Below are 16,788 nucleotides of genomic sequence, written 5' to 3'. Positions count from 1 at the left end.
GAAGTCCATGCGGTATGGATTCCGGTCGCTTTTCTTCCAGGAAGGAGAAACGTGAAAAATGAGTGGCGATATATGTATATCTATCTATATTTCGTATTATTTGCCTTTAAAAAACAAAAAACCGGCGGTTGGGGATAGAGTTAAAAAGGCGGGCCTTAGAAGGCCGAAGAACCGCGAAAGCGGACGCTGATTGGCTGAAGGAGGCCTTCGGTTTAAACCCTGCAAAACGAGCCCGGGGTCCCGGTCGTGTCTCCGCTTCTTTGGTCAGCTGCCAAATTGGAACCAGTGGCTGCGTTCATGGACCAGGCTCTAGCCATGGTCAGGGGAAGCATCGTGGTTCGCTAAATCAAACCACGGTGCTCCCACTGACCACGGCCAAGCGTGAATCTGGGGTTGCGGGATGAAAGAGACCCCGAAGGCCCCAATCGGTTGCATCAGCATAAACGGGTCAGATGGAAATGCGGTTGTAATGAGATGGGGGGGGGGATACAAAGTGTGGTAGTCCAGGTGATGGATGTGTTGGAAGAAATATCCTTCGGGATTCAGTTCCAAGTGGGGGAAAAGACACTGGAAAGGTGGAGGCTGCTTGGAAAGATGCTTCCAGGATGGACAGGACCCCCCCATGGCTTGGAGCGTCAAAGTGAAAAGGACCATCAGGTGCTTCAGGATGTTGGGTGAAGGAAAAGAAGGGCCAAGGGGCCGAGAGACCCTTCGTTATATACCCTCTGTTGGGCCCCCCACCTCCACGTTTCCGGGGTCTTTCCCCCGCTTGGAACTGATATTTCTTCCAACAGATGGAAATGGAGCAAGGAGAGAGTCAATCTGGAAATAAGGAGAAGTTTTCTGCCAGTGAGAGCAATCAACCCATGGAACAGAAGCTGCTTTCGGATGTTGTGGGAGCTTCATCACTGGAAGCTTTCAAGAAAAGATTGGACTGCCATCTATCAGAAATAGTGTAGGGTCTCCTGCTGGAGCGGGGGTTGGACTAGATGACCTACAACAGGGGTGTTAAACTTGATTTCATTGAGGGCTGCATCAGGGTTGGGTTTGATCTTGGAGGCCCGGAGTGGGTAGTGCCAGCTTGACATGGCTTGTGTTGGGGGCGCCTGTGGTGGCCCGAGCACTCTGCCAGCAAAACCAGGCTCCTGAACTCCATTTTGGGCTGCAATGGCCTCCTGCAACCTTCGGCCAGTGAAAATGGAGCTCGGGAGGTCCGTTTTCGCTGGCAGAGGCACTGCGGGACAGTTCTTCACTCTTTCCAGGGCAGTCCCCTGGGCGAGATCTAAGCACCCCATGGGCTGGATTTGCCCCTGGGCCTTGAGTTTGACACCCCTGACTTACAAGGTCCCTTCCAACTCTATTAATCTGAAGTAACCTTGTAAGGAAATCAAAAATTAAATATGGCTATGATTGATTATGTATTGCCTTTGGAAGAAAGAAAGAAAAAGGAAGGAAGGGCAAAGATGTATATGTTCAAGATGACGAGGTTGGAAAATAAGGATGGCAAGTATTTGTGTAAAATATGTTTTCTTTGGAATAACATGGATGGTATTGACATATCATATTTGTGAAAAACTGGCTTATGAACACACAGTATCGCCATTTTGTCTTACTGCATCTGGCTTTAAGCAAGGTTTGTGAGTTATCTAAGATTGCCACCAGTACCATATTTAATAAATTGTTTCCTTGTTGAAATAAAATAGTTAATAAGCTATTAAACATTACTCTTTTTCATCTTGGTGATACATCACAACTGCTGGAAACAAATTTCATTCAAAATTGAGATTTATTGCTATTTCAAACTGCTTTCTTTTTTAAAAATAACTATTTCAGAGTTTTATTTTTGATTTACTCATCAAAGTTACTACAAACCATCAATGTATTTTACAGAATACAGTATTAGAATACATTTGTAAAAAAGTTTATCCTTAACAAAACTATAACAGAATTTTTGAGCTTAATCATCCTCGTCTTCCTCTTCCTCCATTTCTTCCATTTCTTCTGCTTCCAGTGCCTCCTCTTGGGCAACCTTGAGTGCCATCTCTTCTTCCACAGTTGGATCAAGGCCTTCAGTGACTTCAGGTCCAATAATATATTCGAGCTGCACTGGAGGTGGCAATGTAGGGTTGAAATTTTCTGGACTGTATTTGTGACCCCAGTAAATGTTATCAAATTTCCTAAAACAAAAAGCAGAAGACTCTAACATTATTAAAAGTTATTAACATTATTAAAGTTGTAGCAACGTTTCGACAGAATCTCATCTGCCACCATCAGGCTTCTGTATTGCGTTCGTCTGTGAGTCAGACTTTCACAGACGTTTCTGTTTTAAATTTGGGGCTAGCCTACTGCTGTGCCAGAATGGTTTTTTCTTCATCCTGATTGGTTGGGACCAATCAGACCAAGACTCCCAACCAATCAGGATGAAGAAAAAACCATTCTGGCACAGCATATGGTCTCACAAGGGGTCTGAGGATCTCATCTCGGTACCTAATGGCAGTCAGGTTACCTCTGGCGAGCACATGGAGGGCTGTGCGGCCCCCTAAAGAAATGCCACCCCACACCATTACTGACCCACTGCCAAACCTGTCATGCTGGAGGATGTTGCAGGCAGCAGAACATTCTCCACGGCGTCTCCAGACCCTGTCACGTGTGCTCAGTGTGAACCTGCTTTCATCTGTGAAGAGCACAGGGCGCCAGTGGCGAATTTGCCAATCTTGGTGTTCTCTGGCAAATGCCAAACGTCCTGCACTGTGTTGGGCTGTAAGCACAACCCCCACCTGTGGACGTCAGGCCCTCATACCACCCTCATGGAGTCTGTTTCTGACCGTTTGAACAGCCACATGCACATTTGTGGCCCGCTGGAGGTCATTTTGCAGGGCTCTGGCAGTGCTCCTCCTGTCCCTCCTTGCACAAAGGCGGAGGTAGCGGTCCTGATGATGGGTTGTTGCCCTCCTACGGCCTCCTCCACGTCTCCTGATGTACTGGCCTGTCTCCTGGTAGCGCCTCCATGCTCTGAACACTACACTGACAGACACAGCAAACCTTCTTGCCACAGCTCGCATTGATGTACCATCCTGGATGAGCTGCACTACCTGAGCCATTTGTGTGGGTTGTAGACTCCGTCTCATGCTACCACTAGAGTGAAAGCGCCACCAGCATTCAAAAGTGACCAAACCATCAGCCAGAAAGCATAGGAACTGAGAAGTGGTCTGTGGTCACCACCTGCAGAACCACTCCTTTATTGGGGATGTCTTGCTAACTGCCTCTGCTTTCCACCTGTTGTCTATTCCATTTGCACAACAGTATGTGAAATTGATTGTCAATCAGTGTTGCTACCTAAGTGGACAGTTTGATTTCACAGAAGTGTGATTGACTTGGAGTTACATTGTGTTGTTTAAGTGTTCCCTTTATTTTTTTGAGCAGCGTACATATACATATACTATACTATACTATATACATACATACATACATACATGTAATATCTACATTAACTGCATTATATATTACTACATTTAACTACATTAAAGATAATTATGTAAAACCATCATACGAATGTACAATTATTATCCTATTGCCATCATTCTGATAATATTTTCATTGCTTTCAGAACAGGCATAGTCAATTTCCAGGAACATCCATATATATCTAATCCCAGAGGTTAAATAAACTACACAGCATGGTTCAATAAAGTAAAGCTGATTGTCTTGTCCTTATTTCCTATCAAAATCTTACACCTGTCTCATATTATTAGCTGTGTAATGCAGGTAACAGGTGAGAGGCAGATTACATCAATAGAAAGATCTATATACATAAATACTGACAGATAGGGAACAGGTGGCTTTTTGACAAAAGTATATTGTGTTATTTCCAGCATTATACCATTTCTGATGCTTTTTAGTATGAATGCTTGGAGAACACAAACAGAAAACAGGTTATTTTGAATTAGTTTTCTTATGTTTTTATTGATCATGTAAAACACTTATATTATCAGGGAGGCCACCACCAATAAAGCTTTCTATCCTTGTTCATTAATTTTAATGATGGGAAAAATTACAGAAGATGTTTTTTTTTTTTTCTGAAATGTGTTAAGAAAATAAAAATTACTAGAGTTGTAATTGATAGCACTAAAGCTGTTCTGGGGGATTTTTTTTTGAACCCTAGCAACAAGTGCAGATTTTGTTAAGCATACCTGTTTTAAAATATTCTGTACATGATGCACCCAGTTGGAAAGGGTATCCAACATCTCTGGCACAGGAATGGGTTCAAAGTCAGGATTTTCTTCATAATTGTCTCTTCCAGCTCCGCCTTCTTCTTCTTCGTCTCCTTCTTCTTCTCCAAACTGATAAAACCCGAGTGGAGTGACCTGTGTTGCCGCTGAAATGCGGGCAATCTGAGCCCTCAGATAATTAGCTTCATTGCCTGGGAAAGGTGGATAGCACACAACGGCAGCATCTAACTTTCCCACTAAGAACTTCTTAATTTTCCTGGCGTTCACGATCTGAGCTGGAGTCACCTGGGGTAATTTCATCCAAGGTTTGCCTGGTTCATTGCAAACATAATAAGTGTATTTATTAGCACCGGTCCGATAATCTTCTTTTGGGATTACGGGTGGTGGCTTGTAGTTGGGTTTTGGTGGCTCATCTTTTCCTTCTTCATCTTCTTCATCTTCATCCCTGGCCTCAATTCCCTCTTTTAGTCCTTCCTCGGCAGTTTCTTCTTCCTCTGCTTCTTCCTCTTCTTCTCCTTCACGGAATTCAACTTCAGCTACAATATAGTTGGCTTCAATACCTAAGAGTTTGCCCCAGAAGCGACATGTTTGGATTGGATGAGTGGCAACCAGTTGTTTGAGGGCAAGGAATATGTGATAGTATTCTTCTGAGCTCAAACCAATTCCAGCCTGTTCAAAATAGTAAGCTGTCTCCATTACATTGGGTAGAGGAGTTTCTGGCTAAAGAGGAAAACCTTCAATTAGGAAGCATAATAATGGAATAGTGTTTCACTATATATCTAAGCATTTATTCCTACTGGAGCAATCCTAAACATACTTATAAATTAGCACTGAATTTAATAGGATTCACTCACAAGTAATACATAGCCTTGACATTTTCCTCCCATGTAATGTTCGTTGCAGTGAATAGTCTGAAAAATTACTGCGCGCAAGAGTACAATGCTACCTGAATATAGTCTACTACCTGAATATAGGGTTAATTGGAGTAGCAGATAACCTGCTTTTGATCAAGCTAACCAGCATGGTACAAACATACCAAATAGTTTATGAAACTTATGATCAACCCATGGTACAAATTCTATCAAATGGTTGATGAAAATTATGCAGAAAATCCCACATTTATCTCCATCCCTAATCATTTGTGTAATATATCTGTGAATGAATATGCATCTGCTTGAGATATACTGATACTTGACTTACAATTGTTCATGTAGTGACCGTTTGAAGTTATAACAGCACTGGAAAAAAGTGACTTATGACCATTCTTCACACACCTATGACCATTTGTAGGAATCCTGTACACAGTTAAAATCATGATCAAAATTTGGATGCTTGGCAATTGGTTCATATTTATGATGGTTGATTTATGATGCCTGCAGTGTCTTGGGGTCATGTGACCACCTTCTGCAATCCCCTGACAAAGTCAACAGGGAAGCCCCATTGTCTTAACAACTGTGTTACTAATTTAACAACTCCAGTGATTCACTTAACAACAGTAAAATGGGGGAAAACTCACTTAACAAATGTCTCACTTAACAATGGAAATTTTATAATGTAATAGACTAAATAATTTTGTAATAGAAATTTAATAGATTGATATAAAATATAATATAGACATATATAACCATTAGATGAAAGTGTAACATAAATTTTAAAATAAAATTTGGAATATCTCGTATAAAATGATGGAATAAATAGTTTAGTCATGGATGATTAATAACTGATAAATATATAAGCATATGTTAGTTTGACAATATGAAAATTGATATAAACTGTGAGTAATGACTACAAAAGGATAGCACAAAAGATTTGTAACCAACTGACACATTGTATGTATATAAAATGGAAGATGGTTTTATGTTTTTATGTTTTGTTTGTATATGTTTGTCTTAAGAAATAAAAACTTAAAAAAAAAAACAATGGAAATTTTGGACTCAATTGTGTCTGTACATCAAGGAATACCTGTATAAGGTTTGTCTGTTTATCTCCTTTCTACAACCATGCAGCATGTACATGCCCCATAAAATAGGGCAAAATGGAGCAAAATTCACTTAGCAAATGTTTTACGTAGCTATATAAATTTTGGGCTCAATTGTGCTTATAAGTGAAGGACTATTTTATTGGACTGACTCACCAATTCCTCTTCTGGTTTTTGATCTGCGCCATCTCCACCACCTGCCTTTTGGAACAGAGTTTTGTACATTTCAGCCAATTCAAATGTTGGATGTTTTTCAAATTCATCTCGGAGGGTGTCCAATTTCTTTTGGAATCGAGCACACTTTATATCCTTACTGATGTTCTCGATTATATCTGCTGGATTTTCAGGCCGCTCTTCCAGAATCTTTGCCAACATGTCAGAAAGATGGTCATACCTATGTGTTGTGGCTCCGAGTCCTGAGTCTGCATTCTTAGAGGAAGAGGATTCAGAAGATGAGGAGGAGGTGGAATTGGGAATGCCTTCCTCCCCAGGACCTTCCTCTTCGGCAATGCCTTCCTCCCTGATTATGCCTCAGGTTTCGGCAGATAACCGAGAGGGACAGCATGAGGCTAATCAGGAGGAGGAGGAGGGCATATCGGAGCAGCCTGTGACAGAGAATCAAGCAGACGAATGCTGGCTTGATGCTAGGCAACGTCGCAGGAGGAAGTGTGAGATGCAGCGCAGGAGGCGTGGACGAATCAGAGACTGAGCTGAGTTAGTGACATACCCCACAGGGAATAAAAGTGGGTGTGTTTGCTCTAGGAACTTCGCACGGGACAAAGTGTGAATTTTTCTGTGGAGATTCGTTGTATCCTGTTTCTGGAAAGCTCTAGTGATTTATGTTCCTGTTATCTCGTCGGACTTGGCAGGCAACGGTGTGAGATACTGCCAAAAACATAGCCAGCTCAAGGAATTTAACTCAGTAAATACTGAATCTTCTTGTCTGCTTGTATTTGGTCGGAGTTGGGACTTCTCATCTATCCTGTGAAGGTGAGACATAACACCTATGTAATTATGAAAAAGAATTGCTATTGACCAACTAGGACCACCAATCACTGGCTCATTCCTCTCCCATGCTACTTCATTAGCTTTAAAACCAACCATTGTCAGAGAAGACCTATGACACCTGAAGATGTTACAAACTTTATTATCATCAAGATGCTGGGCTCAGAGGATGGAGGACTAACTTTTAGTTCATCCTCCATCACAGAAGCATGGGGTGACGTTTGGACAGAAATTTTGTCCCAGTCCAACTGATCAAAAAGTGGGAGCATTATTAGGAGAACAAAAAGTGGGAGCATTATGTACAGTGTTGAGTCCTGTACAAAACACAGAATATCCATGTAATTGTAAATAAATAGTGATACAAGCCTTTGTGGTCTGTAATCCATTTCTTAAGGTTGATGCATCCAATGAAGTGAGCTAAATTTGTTACAGCATAATCCTCAAGTATGCCATAATAAATTTAGAGTGTCAATAAATCTAGGTATCAGTAAAAGGATACTGAAAGTTCTTTGCTGTCATTTAGCAATGATGCAAATATTTGCTACCCAGGTATAGCAGACTTATGAAATGTATCAATTTTAAAAACAGGCCACACAACTCGGGTTTTACTCAAGCAAACTAATCCAATGACAATTCTGGAAACTATTATTCAGCTTGGATTAATTTAAAAGCTCAGTGCTCCTTTATAATCTTTAAAGCTGGGACGGAGTAATATTTTTAAATAAAGAGTTTGGAGATAAATGAGATCAACTTCTGTAACTTTTGGAGTTACAGGTTCTGCAAATTTATCAGATCCGAGTTGCAAATATCAGGGTTTTGACTTAAAAGGCTGGAGTTTCCTCTATCTCTTTGCTGCCATCTAGTGTCTTATCGGGCTTCTGCAGCAGCAATCGCATAAGTATAAATTTCTTATTTTTTGTGTGAGGTCCCGCTTCCCAATCCAGCTCTAAAATGTACCCATTGGTTCAAACGTTAAACTCTGGTTGGACTGCCGTTGCTCAAAAACTCACAATGGCCGGCTTCCCACAACCACAAAAGTTAAACGGAGTGTGGTAGGCAAACCCAACACTGCCTGCAATTAATCTTGTTTCTTTTTTTTCTTTCCCCATGAACAGGGCCGTCTTAACAGCATTAAGGGGCCCGGGCAAAGCAGTGTACTGAGGCCCCTATGACAACTACTCACAGGAATAAAAACGGTCAATACAATGAAACATATATTTGCAGGTTAGTATTAATTTTTTTTAAAACGCAGTAAAATGTAAGCAATAGCTTGCTCTGTTTATATGACACAAGGTGGATTGAAGGGTTAACGTACACCAGAGGTCTCCAAACTTGGCAACTTTAAGACGTGTGGACTTCAACTCCCAGTTCAATTCTGGGAAGTTGAAGTCTACATGTCTTAAAGTTGCCAAGTTTGGGGACCCCCGATGTACACAGATTAGTATGGGCCCAGGGGCAAGTGCCCATCAGGCCCAGGCATTAACACAGCCCTGCCTGAGAATCACTGGCACCTGCGGGTGCAGGTTTCCTGGCCGAGGCAGTTTTTGGTTCCATTCCTCTACTACTCACAAGCTGACGCCAGTTTTGACGCTGGTTCACAACAGGTAGGCTTTGGCATTCTTTATCACCAGAGCCCGAGGACCCGGATCCGGAATTTGGTCTTTGTATAAACTCATCATCCCCAGCTGGGACAGGTAGCCAGGTTCCTGGGGCTGATAAGGGCCGTGACTGTCCGACTGCAGGATCTGGCTGCTCCTGGATGCCGAGGTTGGGAAAGTGGTCCCTGGCCTCTGATCCAGGAAGCTGGGTGGCTGCTGCGGCAGCTGCTGCCAAGACACGCCGCCCTCGAATCCGCCATGGTGCCCCTCGATTGAAAGAGGGCGCCTCTGGCTTGCTGGGGCTGGTAGACGTTGCCTCGGCCTTCCTGCTGCTGGTCGTAACGCTCAGCCGAGGCTGCTCAGGCTGGTAGACGGCGCTCGCTGGGGCTGCACCGAGCCGGACCCAGCGGCTGGCTCTCTTCACAGGGGACCCCGTCCGCATCAGGCACGTTGGGGTCCCCGGCTGGTCTTCGGGGTTCTTCCATTTGGCAAAAGGGGCGAGCGCAAGATTCGGCCTGGCCGAAACGCTTCGCCTTTTGCAGTTTGCGCCAAGCGTTGCTAAGGTCAACCGGGCACCGTTGCTAGGGAAAGCGGATTGGCTGCGACGCTCCTAACGAGGAAGAAGAGCGCCTCCAGTGGTCGCCTTGGGAAACCGTGTTGGGCGGGTCTGCCGGGCGTTGTTCAGCCACTGTGTGGAAATTCAGTTGCTGGGCTTAGCCAAGGCGTGAAGCCAGATCCCCCAGGACAGGGGTGTCCAACCTTGGCAACTTTAAGTCTTGTGGACTTCAACTCCCAGAATTCCTCAGCCAGGAATTCTAGGAGTTGAAGTCCATAAGTCTTAAAGTCGCTGGCTGAGGAATTCTGGGAGTCGAAGTCCATAAGTCTTAAAGTTGCTAAGGTTGGAGACCCCTGCCCAGGATTGTCGAGTTTGTTTTGTGAGCATGGTCCAGATTGCTTCGTTGACCGGACATCACTGTCTTTTTTTTTTTTAAATGTTTTAAAGAAAACATAAAAACAACACTAATATAATAAAGGGAGAAAGAAGGAAAACTTTAAAAAGTGCAGAGAGAAACAATAAAAAGATAGAAAGAAGCTTCTGATTTCTTCTGTAGCAGATATAATAAAATTATCTCTTACTCTGGTTACAAAAAGCTCTCACTGTTTTCTATTGACCATTTTTAATCATTAAAACCATCTGTTACAAGTGCATTTTCCCCATTTCATGCAAAAACTCTGCAAGGAGTTTCCAGTCAACTATTAATCGAATGATGATACTGAATTAGGTGCTACAGATATGCTAATGTTATTGCTAAAATGTATGATTTGTAATGTATCTAAACATGTATGATGTATGATATGAAACATACATAAAATGTATGTTTTGTTGACATATGAGAGAGAAAAAGGAGTAGAATAATGTATGATAAAGGGGCCAAAACTTTGCTTACAATATGCAAATGGAACAATGATAAAAAAAAACTTGGCTAAATGGACTAAAATTTACATTATGCTCTAAACTTAAAGAGAATTTTTATAAAATGACATATTGAGTTACCTGCCAGACTTACCAGTAAGTATATTAGAAAAGACTAAACTATTTTCCACTGTAATGCAATACTTTTAATTTATAAAGGAAATGGCATTTCCTCTTTTGCTTGACAGTCCGGAGTGGGGAGGAAATATTCTACAACAGAGGTGCCTGACAACCTTGACAACTTGTGGACCTTGACAACTTGTGGACTTGAACTCCCAGAATTTCTCAGCCAGCCACACTGGCTAGAGAATTCTGGGAATAGAAGTCCACAAATCTTAAAAGTTGCCAAGGTTGGACACCCCCGGACACTACAACTAAGACCAATGGTGACAGTCTAACCATTTGGCAGGAGATTAATGGACCCCAAGTTCAAAGAGGGCAATGTACATGAAAATAGATTGGCATAATATATGGTTGATATGGCTATCAGGTTGACTTGAAAACATTCTCAGAAGCTGATAGAAAAATATAGCAAGTCATGTATCCAGCAGATGGCAGCTGTATTCCAATGATGTTTTCTGGTGTAAAATTCAAACAAGAAACAAAATAATGTAACTGCATCCGTGGACAAAATGTTGAATGTGGTAGGATAGTTTTAAAGTGAAAATAATGTGTTCTGTTATAGAAATACAAGTGAAGTATTACCATGGGATGAAATGTACATGAAAGTACTGTTATAGTCTATTGTGAAAATCCCCCCAATAGGGTTATTCTTACATAAAATCTCTTAATCAATTTGGGAAAGAAAATATATTTCCTTCTCTTTATTTCTAGGCTTCTTTTTAAAATGAGAAGAAATGTATCTTTCTGAAATTATTTGAAAAAGTATAAAATCACCTTTGGAAAATGATTCAGGGATAGTGTCTGCCCTGAATAAATGAAGTTATACTCAAAGTTGGTCAAATCATTTTAGTTAGTTAGCCAGAAAATTGTGTTGAAGGTTGGTTGTTGGAAGCAGCCACTTCAAAGAATTTATGGATGGTATAAAACGGATTAATTCCTACTCTTTGTTGTCTGCTGTAAACTAAACCGGGTGTCAAACTCATGTTGTCATGGCATTGTCACATGACATATCGGGACTTTCCCCCCCTTTGCAAACTAGGTGGGGCGTGGCCAGCACGTGATGCATCCGGCCCGCAGGCCACGAGTTTGACAGCCCTGATCTAAACAGGTTAATCAAATAAAGAATCTTATTATGAAGGGTGTAGGAAGCAATTCTGTAAGATGATAATTTCCCCCATATTTCTTAGATTTCTTATGGAGAAAATTGTCATATCTTTAATTTATTCAGATGCTTCTGAATAAATTAAACTTTAACATTTGTAGGAAGGTAAGGTTGAGGCTACCTATCTTATCCCACATTCCTGCCTTAAACATGTATGTCTATAGGATAAAATTTCCTCTATGTTCCTGCCTTTCTGTCTGCGCTAAGGCAAACCTGTGTGAGAAGAGCAACTGTAAGTGAATGGTTAAAGCAGGAGAGAAGACAGACCAACATGTGAAATGCCATTCTTTAATTATTTGAGGAAATTGCTATCATTACATGAGATTCTTTCATATAGTTAAAAAATGTCCTTACTCTTTATTCAGTGTTAATTAATAGGGATGAGAGGGTTAAACACCATAATTTTATTGGATGATATAAAAAAGTGGGATTCGCATCTTTGGAAATGATTGTTCGGTTTTTCATTGTGTAGAAACCACCTTATATAGTGTCTGTTAATATCAGTGGAATAAATAATTATAATAATTTAGTTCTTAATTTCCAACCGATGCTCCATTGGATCTAACTTATTTTCCGTGTTACTATAATAGAACTGAAGATAAGGTTTTAAAAGGCTCTAAATTATCTTTGAGGCATGGTTTTTAAAGGACTAAGTATATGAGCCCTAGCTCAGTCAATCTCTTGACAAATGAGCTTTAAAACAATTAACACTGTTGATTCAATGTGCTTTTACCACTGTTAGAAGCTTCAAAGATCTCCAATCTGCCTCCCCTCGTTTCTTGGTACCTCACTGGCTCCCTGGGAAGACAGGAAATCCCTCAGAGTGGGGTGGGGAGACGCCAGAGATGGAGCCTACCTATCTGAGGGCAAAGTTCCTACCTCTTCCACATTTCACACAGGATCAGAGCTCAGAACGGGCATCCTGAATTGCATAGGAAGGACACATTGAGACCAACATGTACATAAACCCCAAGTTCACACAAAGGACCAGTCCTGTTATAAAACCAAATTCCTTCAGCCCGTTTTCTCCATAGTCTACCCTTGAGAAAAGACCTTTTGTTCTTCAGAATAAAATCTCCTTATTGCATAGTATGATTGGATTTCAATTTTCTTAGATTTGTTATTGCTTCACCCCAACTTATGAAAACCACAAATTATTCTCTCAAGAAACTGAATTAAGGTGTTTAGAACAGACATCAATCCATTCGATTTGGGTTCTCCCTGGTTAAATATTTATAATTGCTGAAGAACATGGTATAGGTTGAAAGGTTTGGGCATTTTTAAAAAGCAATTAAAGCAAAGTTTCTTTTTCTTATTTTGTAAGATAGTACTAGTTAAGTGCTGAAATGCTTATCTGTGGGAGTTTTGCGATAAATAAAAAATAATGATAACTTGGGCCAGAGACAGATGCAAGTATTATTCCAGAGTAGAAGGGACAATTTTTTGGAGGTCAAAGCTTCAGTTTTCCATTTTGGGCCTGCTGGGAGAAGCACAAAGTGAGTAGGACATACAAGGCAGTTTTGTTTTTTGTTTTAATAATAGGACTTGTTTTCATATATTCTCCACTTTCCATGAAGGGAAACAATTATGTCAATTATGTTCCCAAGATCATAGAAAAGAAACTTAAAGCTTCTCTTGCTGTAGAAACATTGTCTATCTGCTAAAGACAGATACACTTAAAATGCAATTAGAATCTTAAACTTTAACAAAAATGAATTGCTAAGATCAATTACTTACCTATTTTAAGAACAGTCCTCTTGTGTGATGCAGGCTCAGTCTTACACATACACACCTTGCAATGGCTGATGAAATTAAATGGCAACTGTGGTGCAGCTGAACATAGAAAAAACTAATGCAGCCACTCAACGTCCCTTCCACCTGTGGAAATGCTATTAGGACTAAGGCAGGAAGCCATTCTTCTCGAGGGGGGGGGCTGATAGTCAGTACAGCTGCCTGCTAGAACAAAAGAGCCAATTTAGAATAGAATCTGGATTGATTTTGAATGGAGAAGATAGAAGCTTCACCATCAACTTGGGATACTAAAAGAGATTATGCACCAGCTAACTGTCTACTTTTTAATTCATTTTAGGTGCATGGATTTGCATCTCATCCACATTATATATTTTTAAAAGCTGTAAGTTGCCTATTCCTTTAACAACTTTTGGCGATTTACAAGATGCAATAAAACACCACTGATCTCCATGAAATGTAGAATAAGAGGAATAATGAGAATGGATATTAAACACAAATTCTAAAATGGTGGCATTAAAAGGCCTGAGAAAAATAAATATATTTTGAGCCCTTCTAAATTATCCAAAGGAGGAAGGTTGCTTCTAGCCCAATAACATTAATATTTCAGTACAGAAAATTCTTTAAAAATACTACCAATACTGTCTAAACAAATTAAAACATGATTTCCTAATGAGTTTAACTGGAGAATTAAGCACAGGTTGAATTCTGACCCACTTGATGAAAACAAGAAGAGTCTTTTGAGTTGGGGTTCAGATTGTAGATCAATACGATAGAAGTGGATCTTAATAAAGCTACCCTTTCAACATCTGTGTCATTAATTGAAAAAAGAATTATACCTGAAGACCTAAAAGATGCCACAACTAATCATAGCTGACATCATCTGTCTTCATCCAGTTGGGTTTTATTCAGCATCTCTAAAAGTGTATTAAGTATATTAAGCCCAAATCCTTATTAGGAGGGGGTCATATCACTAGGACCTTGGTTATCCATTTCATCAGACAGCTGGAATCTAGTAATGTGTAAAACTATTAGAAAAATATTTCCCCTTTCTGGTAAGCTCCCTTTTTCACACATTGTCTTTTAAAAAGTTTTTAAAAAAGAGAGAATAAGATTCAGAGAACAGGAAGAAGGTTATTTAAGGTAAAAGAAGATAACTCATTTGAAGGAAGACTGAAGGAATTGAAAACGAGAAGTAAAGGCAGAGCTGAGTGTTCTATATTTACATACTTCTAATACCTTCTTCTGATTGGTCCACAAATACTGCTTGGTGATTGGTTCTGAAAGGCCACTCGCATTGGTGCGCATTGCCGCCTTGTGATTGGGCCGCCAGATCGGCCGGAGATTCAAGGAGCCGTCATTGGCCGCGAGCCTCGAGCAGCCGCTATAAAAGAGGCTGCCGCGGCTCCGCGGTTAAGACAGATTTTAAGAACTAAATAAAGAGCTGAAAGTCACACTCAGCTCCCTCACCCGCTTTACTTGTTCTTCTCACTGCCTGGGGGGGACCTGGGACTGAAAGGCCAGCCTGTAGACTGCCCCTTATAGGCAGTGTGAGGGACAGCTAAAGCCTGGAAAGGGGACTGAGGGCCTTGAGTGCTGGACAGGGAATTCAGGGAGTTGAAGTCCAGACATCTTTGCTAAGGTTGAGCAACCTGCCCTAGCAGGCCCTGCACTGGGCAGCCGGACAGATGACCTCTAAGGTCCCTTCCAACTCCACTTCCCCATCACTCTGACCACCCGCTTCTTTCCTCACCATAATGACAAGTCCCCCGGGCTTTGCTTAGTCACAGCCAACTAAAGGAATGGCACCCCGGGCTCAGTGGTGGGATTCAAATGTCTTTACTACCGGTTCTGTGAGCGTGGCTTGGTGGGCGTGGCAGGGGAAGGAGGCTGTGAAATCTCCAGTCAGAGGCAGCATTGGCCGGTTCTCTGAACTGCTCAGAATCTCCGCTAACGGTTCTGCAGGACCGGCCAGAACCGGCTGAAGGCCACCGCTGCCCCTGCCCTCTTGTCAGAAGGCCCCCCATCAAAAGTCCCCCTCCCTGTTCTGTCCTTACTCTAAACTAGTGGATAAAGAGAAAGCTGCCTCCCATGTCCCACCTCCCAAAATAGAACGCAAAGGGATCGAAGGGAAGGGAGTCAGATTCATGAAAGAAAGGAAAAGAGGATCTGGGATAGAGAAGGGGAGGAGGGGAGATGGTGGGTTGAGAGGGAGCTGAGTGATCCACTTGATCCCTTTGACCTTGGACAGAGAGGTGTTCAAAGGTCATCTCCAGTGCCCCAGTTCCAAGGAGGTGCCCCCCCATTTGCCCTCTGATTCAGGTGACCCTGAAGATGCAGATAAATCCCCCGGGGGCCTCAAGGGCTCCCAGGGAGCTCATGGCTGACCTTCGCAATGCTCACCGCCAAACGGCTGCAAAGAGGAGACGTCCTTCCATTCCCCACCATTCAGTCACAACGGAAGAAGCTTCTTGGATGAGAAGCAAAATGTTTTCAAGGAAAAACCAAGACATCCCAGTTGTTTTTTGAAAAGCCCCTTTGGGGTGTGCACTGAAGATGCCCCAAAGAAGGATGGTGCTTCCAAAGTCTGTCCGGTCGCTGAACAAGGGAAAGGGATGAAGTGGAAGAGCCTTCCGTTTAGGCTGCACCCCAGGTCTTCTGTCAGGGTCCCAGAAAAGCCCAACTCCAAGGAAAGACTCCGAGACAGGCGTTTCCTCAAAGGTTCCTTTTATTAGAGTAGTTCTACTGGCACATCTGGGAAAACCCGAATCTGAGAGTTCCGGGTTTCCCCTTAGAAATTCAAAAGTCCAAAACCCACCAGTCCATCACATGGTCCCCGCCTAGCCAGCCAGACCAGCCCAATCAACCCTGGCGATCAATGGGGTGACAGATGTTGCAGCCAGATTGCCCTCACATGGTCCAAACACCATCCGTCCCAACTTGAAACATCCCTCTAACCACTCCCCTCCAGGCGCAGGAAAACATGACCTTGACTGAAAGGAAGAATGCTATGGTGTCTATCTACCAACACTCTAAAAATGCCCCCTTCTACTTTCCCAGGCACAGGAATGTGGCGGCATGGAAGCTTCTGGTACTAAGATGGCTTCCAAAGCTGACATCTTGTACGGGAGGTTCCCTTTGCAAATAGCAGGTGAACCTGTCAGGCCTGCTTTGGAGGAATGGATTTTCTGCCATGAGTGAAGGTATTATTTGATGGCCGAGTCTGTGGGACATGGGTGGGATTGAGCCAAAGTTTGGATGGTCACTTCTCAGAAAGCCCCACAGAATCTGGCGAGCCTACGGTTCACATTCAGGGCTCTGCTTCGTGACCCAGGCAAGGACACCAAAGGTGGTTTATTCTTAGCCTTCCAACTCTGAGCAGGGATGTGATCTGTGCTTTTCCTGCCACGGCTGGTTGCTGGCAGTTTCAGGTAGACAGAATTTCAAGTAGACAGAATAACAGAGTTGGAA

General features: G+C 42.2%; 1 pseudogene; it reads right to left on the bottom strand.

Moving 5' to 3' along the window:
* Positions 1-1,957: 1,957 nt before the first annotated feature.
* Positions 1,958-9,251, bottom strand: LOC148130092 (radial spoke head protein 6 homolog A-like; annotated as a pseudogene).
* Between the last annotated feature and the right edge of the window lie 7,537 nt (positions 9,252-16,788).

The sequence above is a fragment of the Notechis scutatus genome, chromosome 6, assembly GCF_049901735.1.
Source record: "Notechis scutatus isolate UNSWTSFEM ecotype Mainland chromosome 6, rNotScu1.2, whole genome shotgun sequence".
In the NCBI taxonomy this organism is placed as follows: domain Eukaryota; kingdom Metazoa; phylum Chordata; class Lepidosauria; order Squamata; family Elapidae; genus Notechis; species Notechis scutatus.
Note: the sequence above shows the minus strand (reverse complement) of the source record. Positions and strands in the feature narration are given on the sequence as shown.